The 8,285-nt window shown below is 39.1% G+C and overlaps 1 long non-coding RNA gene across 1 annotated transcript; it reads right to left on the bottom strand.

Moving 5' to 3' along the window:
* Window positions 1-4,313: 4,313 nt before the first annotated feature.
* Window positions 4,314-7,111, bottom strand: LOC115291755. The gene is made up of 2 exons (XR_003908661.1): window positions 7,023-7,111; window positions 4,314-4,433 (listed from the first exon to the last, which is right to left on the bottom strand). It is a non-coding gene; the product is annotated as an uncharacterized LOC115291755 (long non-coding RNA).
* Between the last annotated feature and the right edge of the window lie 1,174 nt (window positions 7,112-8,285).

Raw genomic sequence — 8,285 nt, forward strand, 5'->3', positions numbered from 1 at the left:
CAGCTGCATATGCCAGGCCAACAATAACCAAACTATACAACTCCCTCGGGACAGGCAGGAATGTGAAAATAGAACAGAACTGAAATCTATTAAGATTCATATCCATAGACGTTTTTATGAGGCTAACAAAGGACATTAGAAAAAAACGAAGACCAACTGTAACACAACCCCCATCTTTAAATTGCTGGGAGGTTGAATCAAAGTGCTTGAGTTAATTAGAATTTCCTTTGTGGAGAAGAGAACCCAGTTCAACAAAGCTATTAGCTGTTTGGATATTGGAAGAGAAAGCCAGTAATATATTATGCTTTGGAGAAAAGCAATAAAACCCACTCATGATCTGAATCCTGAAAACCTCAAAACCCCAGATTTATTTAATCATAGATTCTGTTCTTAAAAAGCTGTGAACAAAAGGGGGGAAAGTGAAGCCAAACTTTCTGCTCTTAAAAACAAAGACATCCATCTTAGATACTTGCATGTGTTTCAACATGTGCTAGAGCTCTCCAAAACTGGAATGCAAAGTTTGCCTTTTTTCTTTGTTTTTTAACTTTTAAAGCACTTCATAAACCTTTATTTATTTATTATTTTTTAAGTTTATTTATTTTGAGAGAGAGAGAATGAACAGAGGAGGGGGAGAGAGAGAGAGAGAGAGAGAGAGAGAGAGAGAGAGAGAGAGAGAGAATCCCAAGCAGGCTCTGCACTGATAGTGCAGAGCCCTACACAGGGCTTGATCTCCTGAAGTGTGAGATCCTGATCTCAGCTGAAATCAAGAGTCAGAGGTTTAACCAACTGAGCCACCTACATGCCTCTTAAAAAAACCTTTTCAAGAGAACAATAATCATAGAATATCCCTGAATTGTAGAAAATAAGACTCCTTGACTTCTGGTGCTTTGAGAAATTGATCAAACCAATAGTGTGTTAGTGGTCAACTGTTAAGAATAAAAAAAGGGGGCGCCTGGGTGGCTCAGTCGGTTGAGCGTCTGGCTTTGTCACAGGTGATGATCTCACGGTTCGGTTCGTGGGTTCGAGCCCCGCATCGGGCTCTATGCTGACAGCTAGCTCAGAGCCTGGAGCCTGCTTCGGATTCTGTGTCTCCCCCACTCTGATCCTCCCCTGCTTGTGCTGTCTCTGTCTCTCAAAAATAAATTAAAAATTAAAAATTAAAAAGATTTTTTAAAAAAGAATAAAAAAAGGACTTTCTAGAACTGCCAGGACCCCTCCGCCTTGGTGTAACAAGGAATCTCTCTGGTTCTGAGAACGTTGGGGACCTGTGTGGATTGGTAGGGGACTGCAATGGTCTGGATGTGTCCCCCTCCCCCAAAGTCCTATATTGAAATCCTAATACCTAGTGTGATGGTATTTGGAGGTGGGGACTTTGGGAGGTGCTGAAGTCATGAAATGAGAGAGAGGATTAGTGCTTTCATACAAGAGTCCACAGAGAGCTCCCTAGCCCCTTCTACCATGTGAGGTCACAACAGAAAACCTGCAACCCACCGAGGGTCTAACCCGGTAGTGCTATCATTGATGGTGAGCAATACATTTCTGTTGTTTGTAAACTATCCAGTTTGTGATCGTCTTAGAGCAGCAAGCAGACTAAGGCAAGGAGGGGGCCTTATTTGGTCCAAGCAGAGAGGAAAATCCTGAAAGGGAAGGCCTGTTTTGTGCATGGTGTTGGGAGAAGGGACGGGAATGGGCAAATATAGTTATTTCCATGCCCCCAGTATCGGCATACACTTGGCAAACGTTTCCATGAATTAAATGTTCCTGTCTAGTTCCTGTTTTGCTGTTAATTTACTAGGTGACTTCAGGCAAGTGAATTTGCTTGAGCTTCAGTTTTTCCATATGTAAAGTGGGGATGACCCCTACGATAACACCTATGAACAAATTTATGAACTCTAAAGCTCTATGTGCATGAAAGGATGAAGAATTAGTTTCCTCTATTTTTCTTCTTCTCAGATACTGTCAGATATTAAACTTTCAGTGTCAAAAACAGGGCCAGTATTCCCACTTTCTTCTTCTTTTTAATTGTATTTATTTATTTCTAAGAGAGTGCATGTGCCAGCAGGGGAGAGTCAGAGACAGAGAAAGACAAGCATTCCAAGCAGGCTCTGCACTCAGCACAGGCTCAGCACAGAGCCCAATGCGGGACTCAAACCCACAAACTGTGAGATCATGACCCAACATGCAATCAAGAGTCAGATGCTCAACTTACTGAGACACCCGGGTGCCTCTTGGTGACTTTCTTCTGATCAAAGTGTTTTTGGTGGGACCCTAGGTGGCTCAGTGGGTTAAGCATCTGACTCTTGGGTTTTGGCTCAGGTCATGAGCTCATGGTTCATGAGTTCAAGCCTCACATCATGCTCTGCACTGTTGCAGTCTGCTTGGGATTCTCTCTCTCCCTCCCCCTCCCCTACTCATGCACGCTCACTCTCTTTCTCTCTCTCTCTCAAAATAAACAAGTTTCTTTGGCTCATAAAATTACATATTCTTCCCCATAGGTTAAAGCTAACTTTGTTACAAAATTTTTAAAATGTCCTATTTTTTCCAGAATTGAACATTATTTGTTAGAAAACATGTTCACCTTCATTTTAAATAAGATGGGGCTTTCTAGACTATTCTACAAAAACTCACTTTTACCCATAGTGTAGTAACCTATATTCCTGCCATTAATCCTAAATTTTTACACAACTGCACTACATCCATTACTGGCAGCCTATTACAGTTAATCATTGAATACTTACTATGTCCCAAGCTCTGTGCTTTGTGTTTTATATATATTCTCTTTAAGCTTTCTACAACTCAGTACGGAAGAGGTTATTCCTTTTCTACACATGTAGAATAAGGCCCTAAAAGGTTAAGGGACTTCATCTAGCCGAGACATAATAGAATCGACATTTGACCAGGGTTGACTTACGTTAAAGTCCTTGGTGTTTTCACTATGTCAACTGGCTGACTTCAAAACATACTTATGGGATGCACCCCAGTGGTAGACCGGAGCCTGTATTTATGAACATAAGAACCACTGATTCGTTTTAAAAAAGAAGAGAGGCACCCCTTGTAATAGACAACTTTTCCAGAAATCTATTTGTGGTACCTCAAATCACCACACTCAATGCTCTTTATTATTTGGTGCAAGCGGAATCAAATCCACAATACGCACTTTTTGAACAGTTTGATTCAAAGAACAAAACAGCTTTGATGATGCTAAAGTAAACTAGAAAGTTTATTGTGCAGAAGACAATGCTCCCTGTGTAAAAATGATTTTGAAGGATTTAAAAAAATAATGCCCATCAGACATCAGACAGAAAATCCCTGCGTCTTTCCTGTGCTATGTTATGTATCGCTGCTGGTTTCCACCTCAGTAGCGAATAAAGTGCTTAGTGGTTACTGGTGGGTCTTTTCGGATTCAGCCACAGGCGTTGTCTTATACTTAACAATGAGAAACTTCTAGTGTTATCACACTGGCTGGAGGCAAAATTATCAAGATGCATGTAGTAGAACTTGTTTTAGAGCCTTTTGCATATATAATCACTATCTAAAGTTCCAATCTACACAATAGCAATTTACAGTAGCAACATCATCCCAAATGTTAAACTTAGCTTATTGGCAATAGAGTCTAAAGCAGCTTCAAAGAGTGATACGTGTTTTAAATAACTTTGAAACATAAGCTAAATTCCCACATTTCTCCCCAGTCTGCTTGGAACATGGGCAACTTGACACTCAGCCTACAATTAGAAAGTTTGGAGTGTGCAATCAGATGAGCTAAAAGAGCTTCTAACTGGGAACCAAAGAAATATGCAAATTCCAGTCAATTATTCAGGAGTGAATTATCCAGAATCATTCAGTATTAGCCAGAATAGATCTGGCTAATCGACCTCGTTTCCCTCATTTTCAGTCACTGATCAGCAAGTTGTACATTTTTCAGAAGTAGTGATAAAAACGAAGCTGAGAAAAAAGAAAAATTCTCCCTTCAGCTGATATTTAGGCTCTCAAACCTGGTTCTGGTGAAGAGCAGCCATGGTGTTATCTACTGGGGTGACTGAGAGGACACCATATACCATACGAACTATTTCAACCAACTCATTGGTTTTGTTCAGTTTGTGAACTTTGATTATATGTATCATTTATAGCTGGGCTATATGACTAATCTAAGGTTCTTACCAAACCTTGCTTTAAGGTTAAATTATCACAACCTTTGGAATTCTTAAATGGAGGTATGGAGAGGAGGAGAAAGCACTTCCACTCCAAACGTAAACATCTAACATTTCATGTAAAACTTCCCTTCAGTGTAAAATAATTAAACTCCACACGCTCAATGTAGTCAACTGATTTACAAACATTTATGCAGTAACCAAAAACCCTAACGTTCAATCCTATTTAGTGATGGTCTTGCTCGTGAGCAGCACATAGACAGATGATTGGCAGGTTGGCTGGGTCTAAAAATAAAAGAATGGGAAAAAAAGGGTTGAGCATACACAGAGACGTAGAAAATAATGAGGCAGATTTGCAAGTGAGGATTATGGAAATCAGCATCTTCACCTTAAAGACACACATTGTGAATGATTCAGGTTTTAATGAAGCACAAGTTAGATTGTGACTCCAAATTATTTCACAAGATTGAAGTGTACTTAAAGCTTTAATCGCCTTAGTTTATTTCACTGCCAACAGTCATTTTACAATGCCACAGTTCATTCATTAGTAGTAAATTAAAATAACTGAAAGACGTGCCGTACCATAGTTAAGAATTTGAGCTTAGTGAATCACATGTTTAAGCTAAAACAAAACTGTATCCTCACATTTTGGAAACCGACCATTGAGTTAGTTCATAAGGCATTCAGCATTTCTTGAAAACCTACTATGTGCCAGGAATTAAACTTGTGGGGAATCAAGGGCACGTTTGAAACTGGGTTGATCTGATAAAATGAATGTTTTTGGAAAGATCACAAACTGTGTTAGCAATGGTACGTGGAATATCTTGGGAAGAGAGAGATACCAGAGGCACAGAAACCTGTTAGGAGGGGATGAGAGGGCCTGGATCATACTGTGGGGTTAGAAAGGAGAGGTTGTAAGATAGAAATATGTTAAAGGAATAGTCAGCAATAAAGGATTGATAATTTCATGTGGCATAATTGATAGAGGAAACATGGGGAATGGAATCACTGGGGGATGAGGAGTTACATTTGGGGTTGGTGTAGAATTCCTTCAATTTAAGATGATCATGGCTCATCTAAATGGTCATTAGATCAATTTCGTTAATTATAAGTATCCAGGGGTGCCTGGATGGCTCGGTTGGTTAAGTGCCCAACTTGGGCTCAGGTCATGATCTCATGGTTCCTGGGTTTGAACCCCGTGTCAGGCTTTGTGCTGAACATTTGCTCAGAGCCTGGAGCCAGTTTCAGTCAGATTCTGTGTCTCCTTCTCTCTGCTCCTCCTTGCTCAGTCTCTGTCTCACTCTGTCTCTCAAAAATAAATAAATGTAAAAAAAAATTTTTTTTGTAATGATGATTAGAATCCAAACTATGTGTAAGTTCTTCCCAATGGTGCCGACCACAATTTATACAGTGATTAATTTTGAAAGAAGCAATCTATTAGCTATATTTTTACACATTTACCTTCGGTTGACTAATACTAGTCACACATAAGGACTATTGCAGAAAGCTGAGATTTAACTGTATTTTCGAAACCATGCTTTCTTCTACAATGAATATCGTCTACATCTTGTCAATACACAGTCAACAGTTTCAAACTTTGCCCAGGTTGGCAACTTGTCAGAAGACTGGGGCCTACACCTGTCTTGCAGAATGCTGAGTTAATCATAGCTTGCCATTAACTTTAATACAGTTCAGAGAAGCCAGTGTGTTTAATGCGGACCTCTGAATTCTAGAAACTGGAGCCTCCACATCTATGGTTTCTTATAAACAGGCTACAGCTCCAGGACCCCAGGCCTATACTTAGCCACCAGGCTCTATTTTAATCTCACTTCCTCTTCAAAATTACTGTCATTCTGCAAAGCCAAACATATCTGCCACTGATTATGGAGCCCTTTCCAATTCTTGTGATATTCAGCTAATCTTTTTGTTGTGCGAGAATAAGCAGTAAGATTAGCTTTTGTTTCTTAAGCACGTGATAAGTAAAGTACGCAAAGGCTAGGAAATGGTATGTTTGATATTCTATATGTTTAGACTAGTTAATACATTTGAGATTCAAATTTAAAGAACATCTCTATACCAATTATATATGTACCACAGAATCTGCGTGGCTTAACTTCTATTAGAATAAAGCAAAAATGTCTTCTTAAAATATTTGCTTAAGGCAAATCATGACTTTTGAATGTTGAGAACAAACAGGGCTGAAGAGGGAGTGGCGGAAGGGGAGGGGGGTGATGGTCATGGAGGAGGGCACTTGTGGGGAAGAGCACTGGGTGTTATATGGAAGCCAACTTGGTAATAAACTATTAAAAAAAAATAAAACCCTTGCTTCATAGAAACAAACCCATAAATACAGAGAACAAACTGATGGTTGCCAGAGGGGTGGGGTGTGCATGGGACACATGGGCAAATGAGAATGGGAGCTGCCAGCTCCGAGTTGTGAAAAGATAAGCCACGGGGATTAAAGGTACAGCATAGGGCATACAGGCGAGTGTATCACGGCAGAGTCATAGGCTGACAGACGGTAGCTACATTTGCAGTGAGCACAGTATAAAATATGGAGTTGTCAGATCACTATATTGTACACCTGAGACGGTGTAACACAGTGTCAACTACCTTCAATTAAAAAAATATTGGGGCGCCTGGGTGGCTCAGTCAGTTAAGCTCCTGACTTTGGCTCAGGTCATGATCTCATGGTTTGTGGGTTCGAGCCCCGCTTCGGGCTCTGTGCTGACAGCTCAGAGCCTGAAGCCTGTTTCAGATTCTGTGTTTCCCTCTCTCTCTGCCCCTCCCCTACTCATGCTCTGTTTCTCTCTGTATCAATAATAAATAAACATAAAAACTTAAAGTATCTATATATTAAAAACCAAACCTTACCTAATTATTTCCTCCTCCAAAAGTATTAGTCCTATGCTGAGGAATCAAGAAGCTCCTAGAAGGCTGGGCTGGTATCCTCCACTGGTGACAGAAAGAGGGAGGGAGGAGTTAAGTGCCTTGGTAATGGTGACGTCACAATGAATTGGTGACGTCCCTAAGACATTACTAAACCAAGTGTGGGAAACTAGACTGAGTCTCTACCGTCTCAGGACATGTTATGGGTATTTTGATATGTTTGGAAATATTTGTTGAGAGCTGCCTTTTCATTTACCTCTTCTCTTAAAAAAATTGGCAAAAAACACAACAAAACAGCAAAGGAATTAAATCACTGAAAATCCAACAAGTGATTGGTTTGCTTCAAATTATATTGCATTGTATAATTGACTACCATGCAATCCCAAAAAATGATGAAAAGCACATTATGATTCACACACATATTTAAATTATAGAACATTCTTATGGAACAATACCATTTTTGAAAAAAGATATGTAAACTTTAAAATATATATCCTTATTTACATAAAGACAAATGCCGGAATGTAAGGGGTTATCTCTGAGCAGTGGGATTATAGGTAATTTTCCATTTTTGTTAATCTGTATTTTAATTTTTCTGTTGTGAAAGTATTTGAAGTTATCCCAGGTGTACGTTGATTGATGAAAGGATAAGGAAGATGTGGCATATACATATATATACAGTGGAATATTATTCAGTCAAATAATTATTCATTATTTCATTTTTCTGAATGAAATCTTGCCTTTGCAATGACATGGCTGGACCTAGAGAGAATAATGCTAAGTGGAATAAGTCAGTAGGAGAAAAATAAATACCATATGGTTTCACTCATATGCGGAATTTAAGAAACAAAGCAAATGAGCAAAGGAAAAAAGAAGAGATACATACAAACCAAGAAATAGATTCTTTACTATAGAGAATAAATTGATGGTTGCGGGGGGAGGGTGAAACAGGTGATGGGGATTAGGGAGTGTACTTGTAATAAGCACTGGGTGATGTATGGAATTGTAGAATCACTATACTGTACACCTGAATCCAACATAACACGGTATGTTAACTACCAGGAATTAAAATAAAAACATTAAAAAAGTAAGAAAAAGTTATAAGAAAAAAATCCAAAAATGTCATTGCTACTGTATAATATGAAATTTCTTCAACATCTCTCATATTCTCGCTACATTTTTGAGAACAAGAACTACAAACTTACAAAAAGTTGTGAAAAGTGAAGCAAAATTATGACCCAGGAGAAA

This window comes from Suricata suricatta, chromosome 5, assembly GCF_006229205.1.
Source record: "Suricata suricatta isolate VVHF042 chromosome 5, meerkat_22Aug2017_6uvM2_HiC, whole genome shotgun sequence".
In the NCBI taxonomy this organism is placed as follows: domain Eukaryota; kingdom Metazoa; phylum Chordata; class Mammalia; order Carnivora; family Herpestidae; genus Suricata; species Suricata suricatta.